Source organism: Chiloscyllium punctatum, chromosome 1 (assembly GCF_047496795.1).
Source record: "Chiloscyllium punctatum isolate Juve2018m chromosome 1, sChiPun1.3, whole genome shotgun sequence".
Lineage (NCBI taxonomy): Eukaryota > Metazoa > Chordata > Chondrichthyes > Orectolobiformes > Hemiscylliidae > Chiloscyllium > Chiloscyllium punctatum.
In genome coordinates, this window is record NC_092739.1 from 35,590,313 (window position 1) to 35,602,966 (window position 12,654).

Sequence of the window (12,654 nt, forward strand, 5' to 3'; positions counted from 1 at the left end):
TAACATTGCAATGCTCATATCTGAAGAAACGTATTGGTCACTCATCAGAATTGAGAGTTTAATTGTTTACCTATCCAACTTGGGTCAAAGTCACAAAAGTGTTCTTATAACTAGTTAGGGAGAGCCTTATAGAAGTCATTAAATATGGGTTTACTTTTAAACTCTTAGGAAATTGCTTTACGAAATCTCTCTGCAACCAAAATGATGCTACATCTCTGACTGTGCCTAAAAACTGACCCATCCAGGAGTAGCACTTGTTTAAAATATTAGGCATCTGAATTTAGCTTGATCACATTTGTGTTACAACCAGATCAACTTTTAATCCTTGGACACTACAGCAGAGTTTCACCACACCAGATGACTTAGGCCTCTCAAGTGCTGAAAGAATAAGACTAGTACATGCTGTAAATGCTCCAACCATTTCTCCTTGGAAGCAGGAACTACCAGACAGGCTGCAGAAAGTGTTGACTTTTGTGAAGGAGAACTTTCATAGAATCCCTACAGTGTGGAAACAGGCCATTGGGCCTAACAAGTACACACCGACCCTCCGAACAGTAACCCGCCCAGACCCATTCCCCTGCCCTATAACTCTACATTTCCCCTGACTGATATACGTAACCTACACATCCCTGAACACTATGGGTAATTTAGCATGGCCAATTCAACTAACCTGCTCATCAATTAATGATCGGGGTTGTTAATCATGCTAAATACCTGGCAGTGACAATATTTATGGAAGCTGTACATAGTTACTGATATCACAATCAACAGAAATAAACAGACATATTGATGGAGTGAAATATTTCTTCATTTGACTGTAAAAATAGTAACAAGAATACTTTAAAAATTTTAATCTTCAGTAAGTTGCACACCTAAAAGACTTAGGTTTGTCAGTTGAATGAGCAAAATGCCCTGGTGTGCAATAGTGAATAAACTTCACGTTCAGAGAGTGGAAATGGAACCAGTCCAATATGGTAGAATTCCAATTGTACTATTTTCTTATAGATTACAAGTATCTAGAATGTGGGACACTTATTCTATATTTGATGCTCTGGCTAACATTAAAAGCTCCAGCTGCTCATTTGTGAAATTTAACATTTAAAATTAGGACTCTTAACACAGTGGCTGGAGGAAAAGAAAGCTTAATTGATTGGCTTTGGAAATATTATGATTTAGCCAGTGGCAATTTTTTTAAGTGAACATATTCTACATAATGTGCAGGGTTTTTTTTTAATTGAAGCAATAGCTCTGTGGTCTTATTCTGAAAAATGGTAATATTGTTACTTAGTTGGATGCATTTCCTAAAATCTTAGAGTAGTTTTTTTTTGTTAAAGTATAAACAAAGGTATTATGTTCTGGCACATATACAACTTTAAATTAGCCATGAATGAAATACTACACTTTCCATTTGTTAAAATGTAAATACATTTAGAGCATACAATTTACTGTTGCCAATATTAGTAGATAGATGTTTATTGATTTAATATTTTATTCCTCTATCTACTATTTAAAGTTGGCCTCACTCATTTATCTTAATAGGTAAACACTTCTGTTAAAACAGCCAAGAAATGTTATACAAATTATGAAGTACTCAACAACAAATATTGTCAACCATAATATCTCAACCTTTGTGTCAAAATGATTTCGAATCATAGAGCTGTACAACATGGACCTTTAGTCCAACTCATCGATGCCAACCAGATATCCTAAATTAATCCAGTCCCTTTGCCATATCTCTCTAAACCCTTCCTATTCATAAACCCATCCAGAAGCCTTTTAAATGTTGGAATTGTACCAGCCTCCACCAGTTCCATTTGCAGCACATTCCATACACACACCACTCTCTTCGTGCAAGTGTCGCCCCTTAGGACTTTCCCCTCTCACTCTAAACCTATGTCCTCTAGTTTTGGACTCCCCCATTCTGGGGAAAAGACCTTGTCTATTCACTCTATCCATGCCGCTCATGACTTTATAAACCTTTATAAAGTCACCCCTCAACTTCGAACACTCCAGGGAAAATAGCCCCAGCCTATTCAGTCTCTCCCTATAGCTCAAACCCTTGTTGATAACAAAATAGTTATTTATGAAAAATACCTCTTGTTCACAGTAACTGCCTTAGCATGATATAATGTTCATGAGAAGTCAGCTCCCCGTGTTGCGTTATCTTATGCGATTTACCATGTGCTTTTATGTTCTTCTGGACCTCAGGGCTTAGCCTACAAAATTTTTTAAAAATTGGATGTACTTAATATATTTCTTTTACTAATTGGTCGAACAGTGGGCTCCCAAAAATAAATAATTTGTAATCTTAACGTGCCTTGATATGCTGTCTACTCTCCTCATTGGTGCAGAACAAAAGGATGAACATAATAGCAGAAACCAAAACTTGCCCTTTAGTATTTTTCATGAAAAGAGGAATAAACTGTAAATGCTAATTTAAAAAATCCATAGCAACTATAAACTTTGCATGTTTTTCTGTCCTTTGCTGGACATCTCCCACGTCTACAAAGGTTGGAATGAAAATGAGCCCATCACACTGCAAACAAACTTCAAATCCCAGTTCGACTACATTTAGAATACAATACTATATGCTGACATACATTTCACTAAAACACACACATTGGAGAAATGCAAAAAAAAAAATTACATTTCTGTTGCAGAAACTTTGATGGTACAATTGTAAGGATAGGCTGAATAGATTGATTTTCGTCTCCAGAAAGAAGAAAATATATAGTTGATCTGATAGTGGTTTTTAACATTGTGGTGGAGCTTGATAGTGTAGATGTAGAGAGGATGTTTCCATTAAAGATCACAGCTACAACATAGTCACTAATACATTCAACAAGGAATTTTTGAGAAACGTCTTTACTCAGAGAATGATGAGAAGGTTGAACTCACTACCACTTGGGGCAATTGCTGCAAATAATGTAGATATTTTAAAAGGGAAGCTAGTCTAGAACATGAGAGGAAAAATGAATAGAGCTGAAAATGTGTTACTGGAAAAGCGCAGCAGATCAGGCAGAATCCAAGGAGCAGGAGAATCAACGTTTCGGGCATGAGCCCTTCTTCAGGAATGAATGAATTCAGGAATGAATTTGGTAATGAATGCCCAAAACATCGATTTTCCTGCTCCTTGGATGCTGCCTGACCTGCTGCGCTTTTCCAGCAACACATTTTCAGTTCTGATCTCCAGCATCTGCAGGTCTCATTTTCTCCAGGAAAAGGAATAGAAAGATATATAAATGGAAAGATGGGTAAAGATGACAGGAATCCTTTGTGGGATGTAAGCACCTGTATAGACCTATTAACCAAATATTTTGTTCTGGTCCAGTAAATTCTACGTCAAAAATGTGGATAAATGAATTACTGGTGACTGAATCTCCATGTTAGTTCAGAACATTTACCCTTATATCTAGTACAAACAGTAAACCACTGTATTGTTCAATAGCAGTTTGATGCTTTATTCAAATGTTTTAGGATAGAGTAATACGAATCTGCTTCATAACTGTTTACACACCTTACCATATCATCGCTAATTCACTAAAGCATATATTTTCTGTTCCCATGGGTCATGTTGTGAATAATACGATGTGTGAACTTTTCGAGGTCATTAATATATTAACACAGGAAAGATCAAAGACCAGTTAAAATCAGAATGGTATTGATCAAGATTATGTTAATCGCTACTTAACACCAAGACAGATTCATATAAAAATGGCAGAATGCTAACAGTTTGCTGATATCAGGTCTGCACTTCCCAATAAACACATGCTATGTCTGATTTATACATAATGTTACTGATATTTGGAATTGTTTGATGGCATTGAGTATAAAATTTTAAAAAGCCATTCCTTGTAGGCCTCTTTTGAAGTCTACATTGATTTACTCTTGTTTTAGATATCACGGTAAATGTTTTGAATGAATGTCCCTGTTCTGTATCTTTACCCACCAATAATTTACATACCTTACAGCGTGAAAGAAATTTTTGCAATTGTACCATGCTACGGGAATTAATTGGGAAACACTTCAAAGTGATTTATGTACAAATTGTTGCCTTAAAGTACATTAACTGTTTTACCAGCACATTTTGCTGCAACTAAGTACAACTAGTGCTTCTGCAGATGTTGTGAAATTACCAGCCTTGTGAAGTTGGCGACAGCATTGCAATGCTGCTTGGTCAAAATTCTGGAATTCTCTCCCTAATGGCATTGCGGGTCTACCTACAGCCCATGGATTGCAGTGTTTCAAGAAAGCTGTTCCCCACCACCTTCTCAAGGACGAACAATAAGTGCTGGCCCAGTTGGTGATGCCCACATACCACAAGTGAATAAAATAAATTCATTCACAAATTTCTGGAGAATAATAAACCATAAAGGCAGCATTCCTGGGTTTTGTGGCAAAATCCTTTCAGTTTTCACTGAATCCTTGAAAAGCCCCTCTCATATAACTTTTTCTCAATATCATTTTGTGGCTGAATTGCTCAACTCCTATTAATTGAAGCAAGAGTTATTCAATGATTTCGAGAAACCAAACAACCAGTAAGGCCATCACAGCTTTTGTATTCTATTCCTCTCGGAATAAACCCCAATGTTTTGGTTTTAACTTTGTTAACCTGCTTTGCTACCTTTAATCATTTGTCATTGTATTCTTAGATTCTATTCCTATAAAAATTGAATGTACAAAATCTGCCGGTAGTTATTGTTTACTTTTTAACAATGTTGGTAAATTGTTTGAAATCAAGGATCAACATCAAGTGACAACGAATTTCGCACATAAAGTTATAGAGTCACATACCACGGACACAAGTCCTTTGGTCCAACTCACCCGTGCCAACCAACTTTCCCAAACTAAACTAATCCCATTTGCCTGCATTTGGCCCATATCCCTTTAAACATTTACCAGACATGTACCCGTCCAAATGTCTTTTAAATGTTGTAACTGTACCTGCATCTACCATTCCCTCTGGCAGTTCATTCCATGTACGAACCACCCTGTGTGCAAAAAAAGCTGTTTCTCAAGTCCCTTTTAAATCTTCTTCTTTCACCTTAAAAAATGCCCCTAATTTTGAACTCACCCACCCTAAGTCACCTTACCTGTGTCCCTCATGATTTTATAAATCTCTAAAGGCATCCCTCAAGATCCTACGCTCCAATGAAAAAAAGCCTCATTCTTTCCAGCCTCTCCTTATAACACAAATTCTTCAGTTCCTGCACATCCTGGTAAATCTTTTCTGAACCCTCTCCAATTTAATAATATCCTTCCTATAGCAGGGCGGCCAGAACTGTACGCAATACCCAAAAGTAGCCTCATCAGCATCCTATATATTCTCAACATGCGTCCCAACTCCTACGCTCAATGGTCTGAGCAATGAAGATCTCCCAGATTATTCAGCCTATTGTCCTTCCTCATGGAGCGTCAATCTTTAAAATAAATACAGCGATTTTACACATATACAAATTATTTTGATTGATGCATGTAAAAAAAATCACCATTCTCCAAAGTAGTAAGGGCGCGAAATGCCCTGACTGCAACAGTGGTAGACTCACCAACTTAAGGGCATTTAAATGGTCATTGGATAACTATATGGATGATAATGTAATAGTATAGGTTAGACGGGCTTCAGATCGATTTCACAGGTTGGTGCAACATCAAAGGCCGAATGGCCTGTGTTGTGCTGTATTGTTCTATGTCTATTTTTAAAAGGAATTTAATTGAGCATTTCTAATAGCTCAGAAGATAACTCATGACAGTAAATTAATAAATCTAAGAGAAGAGTGTCGTGAGAAAGGTTAGTGGATAGAATATGGGCAAGTCTAAGCTGTTTTTTTTAAACATTTGAAGCACAAGAGGGTAACTAGGAAAAGATCAGATCCCATTACGGACCGTAAACATAATCTACATGTGGACCTGGGAGATGTGGGCCCAATCTCAATTATTATTTTGAAATCTGAGCAGCATTAAGACATGTGATGCTATCACCATAAATTCACTGATAGAAATTTGCACATCTTGATGAAATTATGATTTTTTAAATTCTCTGGTTGGATGATCTGAACATGGGTGCAGCCATTCAAACATCAGTGAGATAAACATAAAAGATCCTTACCTGAATGTTCTATGACATTCTGAGAGTGTCACTAAGAATTCCTGCTTCTTTAGTTTTCCAATTTATGGTTATGATTTTGTACTTTGGAACATCTTTTTTTTTACTCTTGTTCCTGGGAATTTATACTCAAGAAACTGTATCTAATTATCTTGGTACCTAAGGTGGCACCGTAAGTGGCAACTTGTAAACTTTTCACTGTACTCATGTGAATACATGTGGGAGAGGGGAAACATTTAAAAAGGACCCAAGGGGCAACATGTTCACACAGAGGGTGGTGCATGTATGAAATGAGCTGCCAGAGGAAGTAGTGAAGGTTGGTACAATTACAACATTTAAAAGGCATCTGGATGGGTATATGAATAGGAAGGATTTAGAGGGATATGGGTCAAATGCTGGCAAATGGGACTAGATTAGGCTATATATCTGGTCGACATGGATGAGTTGGATCAAAGGGTCTGTTTCCACACTGTACATCTCTATGACTCTATGACAATAATTTTAATTCTAATTCTATTCAATTCTATTCAATTCAATTCAGTATGGTGTACACTGGAAAACATATCACATATCAATCACAACATGAGATTCCATCCTCACTGTGTTACATGAAATACAGTCTTAAACAAAAAAAATTATACTATACCATTATCTTCAGAACATGTATCACAGCTGTCACTTTAAAGAAAAGCTTTATCATTGAATCAATGTTTTTTTAAATGATTAACAGGTGAGCTCTACGCTTACTGGAAGAATATATTCTTAATCCACATGTTCGGGACTGTAGTCTCACTCTCTCATGACAAATATCTTAAGCAGTTTTCCTATATTAATATACAAATGCATAAAAAATTAATATTACTTACCACAGAATGTTTTATAGACAATTCTTCAGGTTCTTTAGTTTTATATTCAGTGTTGTAATCGCAGCATCACCACAAATAGTATTGTGACTGAAATGGAAAGCGGACACTCAGCGACAAAAAGCAACTGTTCGAGTATATATATGAAAGAAAAAAAACTAATCCACCCATTTCAAAGGGAAACCCCTTCAAGAAAAAACAGTCACTTTCTCATCGTTATCAAAATGTTTCAACTTTGTGACCCTCCTACGGTTTTCTCTTTAAAATGGATAGAGAAAGGTTGAGTCCCTAAGTGGTGTCGCAAGTTTGAGGATTCCCTTGTCTACTTAGCTGTAACGGAAAAAAGAGTCAGTGCACTCCCACGCTGCAAGAGGAAGCCCTAAAGGAAAGCCTCGGTGAACAGAGCAGCCTGCACCAGTGGAAAACTTACATCAACAGCAATGATAACAATGTCGTAGAGCTGTAATTTACAGTAATCATGGAGTTACCAAAGGCACACCTTTATATTAATCGTAAATGTTTGTTAAATAAAATAATCATTGCGTTTACTTTTAAGCTGACACAAAATTTCCTGAAAAGAGTGGCAGAAGAGATGCAATGGTACATCACTGACTGCATTGTGATAGCATTTCAGTGTTTGAAACGTTAACCAAGGAACACAGTAAATACATATTCTTGTAAATTGCTCTCAACTGTAGCATGAAATATATTTTAAATAATTGCTATTTATTTTTTAAAAAGTGATTGTTATTGATTTTTACCAGTCCTTATAAAAGTCTCAAGTGCTACCAACTCTGTTGTGTTTTTCTGGTGTTTTAAGCTTTATTCCAGGTTTACAGCAACTGTTTGATATTTCTCTGCTTTTCAATATTTTGGCAGAGGAGTTTCAAAACGGACAGGTTAAAAAATGTATTCAAGTGTGGTATAGGCTCAGCAGTGATTTCCAAACTGATACATTTATTTTGTGAAATAACTGTTTGTGAATATCTCCCATCAAATTAATCCATCAGATTTGTCATCAAGATGAATCATAAGCCTGATCACTCAAGGACATGTTCAATTTTGAATTAGAACTTTTTTTAAAGAAAGGATATGCAGACAAAAGAAGTGACTGAGAATGTGAATTCTAAGCAATATAATTCAGTGACTGTCTGGAAGGCTTGTTTGGATACTCCGCAGCCTCAAGGGAGACCATAGAATGTCAATCCTGATGGGAGTCAAATAAACCTCAAAGGATTCAAAGGGAGACATGCAATGCAAACTGGGCTGTGATCTGTGATTTATCTCAAACTGTGAACATGGGAGAAAATAAACAATTTGGGCGAGAGACAAGTTTGTGCTTTGCTCTTTCAAGAATGTATAAGAAAGGGGTTACAAGCCATTTCAACCTTGTCTGTGTATACTAGTGGATATGGGGTTGCTTTTAGAGACATAGCTGGGAAATCCTTCAGCTATATCATCTCTGCAGCTCAAAAGAAAGGATGTATCTCTCTGTCTTTGCTGGAAGCCAGAAGTCAAGGAAAGCTGCAGTCAAAAGGAGACAGGACAAAGGTTTTCCAACCGACCTACAAGCATCTTGAAAAAAACTGCTCCCTGACCAACATTAATGCAACTGCTTTCAACCCAATGTAATGGCTGCAATACTTCATCTACTCTTTGCATAACTCAGAGACTGATCTGTATATTTTTGTCTATCTTTTACTTTTTTTGGACTCAGCTCTTGCAGGATCAGAAATTACAGACAAAAATGGGTGATATCGTCAGGTCAGATGTTGTTTGCATTACTATTTATCTCTCATTAGTAATGAATAAACTCACTCTCATTAATTTAAGAAAGCCTAATTAAACTTCCTCTTTTCAAACATTATATTCATTTGATTTGGGAGAAAGGCATCCACAGGGAAGGGATCCTTTTAAAAATAACCTTGTTGTGGCCTTCAGAGAGGGTGAATGAGTAAAGAGAGGGAGTCAGTTCAACCTTCCTCACCTGGGGGCTTGGCAGTTTGGGATACCTGGAGCTGTAATAAATTGGATAAAATAACTAAATTCAGATTTGATAATGAAATCTACAAATGAAATCTCCAGAGACAACATTCTTTTATAAATGTAAGAATTACTATTGGTGGACAAACATTTTTCTGTCAGCAATTTCACAAAAATATTAACTACCTTGGCTTAAATGGATGAGGAAAATTGTTGATTCACAGGAAGAAGGCTGTTATATGAACTTCTTCAGTGTGGGTTCTTCTCAGTGATCGTACTCTAGGCCATGGAGATTTAATACTCAATGATCCCAGCACTGAGTCTGACAGTGTTGCAAAGAAGAATCATTAGACTCAAAACATTGCTTTCTCTCTCTTTCTCTCTCTCTACAGATGATGCCAGACCTGCTGAGATTCCTGCTTTTATTGATGAGCCTCACTGGATCAGCGAATCTTTGGCATGGATGATCTGGTTGGCAGTAATTTTGGCTACTTTGCTGCTATGATTTCTCTGAGCTGATGCTCCCACTCATTTTTGTCTGTAGCTTCTGATCCTACTAGAGCCAACTATGGGCAGCAAAACCTGTCCAGGGAAAATCCAGTGACTGGATTGAGAGAGAGGGCAGGTCCCCACTTTTACATTGCCTTAGTTGGGTCACATTTTAAATGGTCTTAAGCCTGTTAGTGAAGAGATGTGGATTCTGGAATGGGTGGCTAGGTGAATGAGTGAATACGAGATTGAATAAGTAGGTGGTTGAGTGGGGAAGTTTAGACATGCAGTCGAGAGTCTGGATTGGCTGTAGCTGGGTGGGCCTGGTTGGGGTTGTCAGGTGGTCATGGGACAGTCAATGGTCAGGATGTTATTTGGTTGGCCAGTAGAAGAGTGTAGTCAAGTGCTGGTGGATGCAATTGGGTCTGGTCAGATGGTGGCCAAGTAATTGCAGCTATTTCTGGGTGGGGGGTGGTTGGTTCTGTTGAGGAGTGGAGGCAGGAGTAGTTAGGTGATCAAGGGCTTTTCAGGTGATCAAAGAGGGTGACCAATTTGGTTTGAGTTGGCAAAGCAGTAGAGTCAAGTTGAGGGGTGGTAATTTGCTGGTCTGGGTGTCGTTCGATAATCTGGATGTAGTTTGATTGTCTGGGAGTAGTTCAATGGTCTGGCAGTGGTTTTGGTAGTCATTGGATAGTTGGATGGTCATGGTGCTCAGTGAGAGGACAGAGGGTTGGTCAGTTCAGGTTTAATTAGGTGGTTAGAGTAGTTGAGTGCTCAGATGGCTAGAGAGGTGGTGGGAGTGGGTAGTTGGTTTGGTATTTAGTCAGCTTGTTAGGATAGCAGGGTGTGGGTGAATTGTTGGGGTTGTAGTTTGGTCTGCAGTCAAGTGGGGATAGTTGGATCCAGTTGGTGGGTTAGTCAGTGGGTGCAGTTAGGTAGTAAGGATGCTAGTCAAATGATGAAATGGGTCATTGGACTGGGTTAGATGCATGAAAGATGCTCAGTGCTGTGGTTAGGACGGTATTCAGATGGTTGAGTTGGTGGACAATTGAAAGGGAGTGAGGGGTTGGTTACCGTACACAGCTCAGTTATCCTAGCTAACCACTGAATTATCCCAGGTATTAAAGTGTGTTGTGTTCACAGAGAAAGTATGCAGTCCCCGAGCTCAGGATCAGAGATATTCATGCAGGATCCTGAGCAGCAGAATAATTAGGCCTTGCCGGGGAGTGTCCACAGATATCTGTGCATCAGGCCCTCTGCAGGGTCTTGAAGTGCATTCTCCCAATGCTCATCCTGTTGTATAAGGTAGTGCTTTTGGAGGGGTTAATGTTCATGTGATATTAATGCCGCCCATTCTCCTGATGATGCACACAGTCCGTGGGTGGAGACAAGGTGTTCCGCTCCAAATCTCAAAGGGAGCAGATATAACTGTGCAAGCACCCTAAGGACCCAGGAATTATGGCTGCCTATATGTAATAGTAATTATTGGCTTAATGCAATAAACCTGGTTATCTAAGAACGATGTCTCTTCTGCAGATATTCAATGGTAATATATCCTCTACCACTTATCATAAGATATGTCCAAGGCAAAGAAAATACAAATCAAGATATATGGTGGCAAGCTACCTCAAACAAACACATCCTGGTAGAGATGGCGAATACAACAAGGTACCAGGACTGGTCACCTGGAGAAATGCCATAACGTCACTTACTCATCTCTGATGATCCATAGACTGGAAGATTTGGACCAATATATAAGCATTATAGAAATGACTTTGACCTGTACTCTGGGTTGTCATGATAGTGGTTTAAAAATGTGTATTCAATTTTCAACTTCTGCCACCCGATTTTAAGATCTGAAGCCTTCATGGGCCATTGACAATTTAATAGGAAGAAATGTGGCCTGAAATAACAGCAGCAACCACAGACTGAGGCAAGTTCAGGAAAGTAAATTGAAATAAACAAAATTGTGTGCACTAAAATGACCATTTTATCTAAACACATTCAATTGAGTCATGTATCAAGAAAGAAATTTACATTTGTTTGACATGGCGCACACATTAGAAATGAAAATTTTCCTGCAAATATTCAGTTGGAAAAACAATCAAGTCAGAGTCAAGACTACATAAATGAACCATATTTCAGTAGCTGCTTGGAATGGCAGCAACCAGAGAGAAAGAAATGGAATGGTAACTACAAGGACTGGGAAACTGTCTTCTCATGTTTCCTTTTGAATATTTCAAAAGCGAGCAATTGGTGATAGAAAAAATGGAGAAACATTCATTCAGTGAAAACTCAAAAGATTGTACAAGTTTCACTGAGGATAAAAAATATTAACTGAACAGCCAGGATATCAGCTTCAGCTATAACTTAAGGCCTCCAAGAACTTTTCCAACTGTGTAATCTCTATTTTCTTGTTGTATTAGACTCTCTCCCTTTCATAAATTTTATACCTGTATTTCAGTATGTGTTGGAGGTTTTGCTTTTATTTTGTTCAGGCTTCTTTGGTAAATGATCCTTTTTCATTCATTCAAGAAAATCTTGCAAAAAGGTCCTTAATAATGGTTTAATGACTCACTGTCATTGAAGTGTGATGTCTTTGTGTGCACCGGCAATGATTGTAATGCTATAGTTAAGGTCTCTTTGCTCTCAGTGGCATGTACCGACTCATGGACTGGACTGTTCTCTCCGACCTGTTCTCTTAATGTAATAGCCCTCACTCACTCTGGGCCTATCTAGACACATTGCCAGAGTATCTTGGAAGCAATCAATATCCTTAGCACTGGGGCCATTTTTAAAAGCTCACTGTGTTCATTGACCCACATTGTCAGTCTGGGGCCGCCCTACAAGCTGCCTCACGTTTGCCCAGGTTACTGCAGTCAAGCAGAAATTGGCACCCATTTCTCGGGCAGAGACCTGGAGCAATGTTCTCACTCCAGGGTTCCATGCATGCTGCATCGACCACAGGTTCTGGAAGTCTTTGCTGCTCACAGAACTCGGACCATCCTGCAGCCGGAAAGAAAATTAGAGGGACCGCTAACCTGAAGATCTTGCTGGACAGGAAGGTTATGACACCAGAACATGCCCACTTGGTCTGAGGAATCCCCCAAGACCATGCAGACTCAACTATTTGGAGGAGTGCACAGTAAATTGGGAAGGAGGTAAATGACCTTCTCCACTCTGCAAGTGTAAGTGCCACTCCATCCCTGTTATTAT

General features: G+C 38.4%; 1 protein-coding gene across 2 annotated transcripts in view; it reads right to left on the reverse strand.

Annotated features, from left to right (window-relative positions):
* Positions 1 to 7,023, reverse strand: part of LOC140492065 (TNFAIP3-interacting protein 1-like) — a 69,259-nt gene extending 62,236 nt beyond the window's left edge. The window contains exon 1 of one of the 2 annotated variants that reach the window (XM_072590773.1): positions 6,970 to 7,023. The gene's annotated coding sequence lies outside the window, so the exon portion shown is untranslated. The remainder of the gene's footprint in view (positions 1 to 6,969) is intronic. The other variant, XM_072590867.1, reaches the window with a different exon arrangement.
* Positions 7,024 to 12,654: the final 5,631 nt, after the last annotated feature.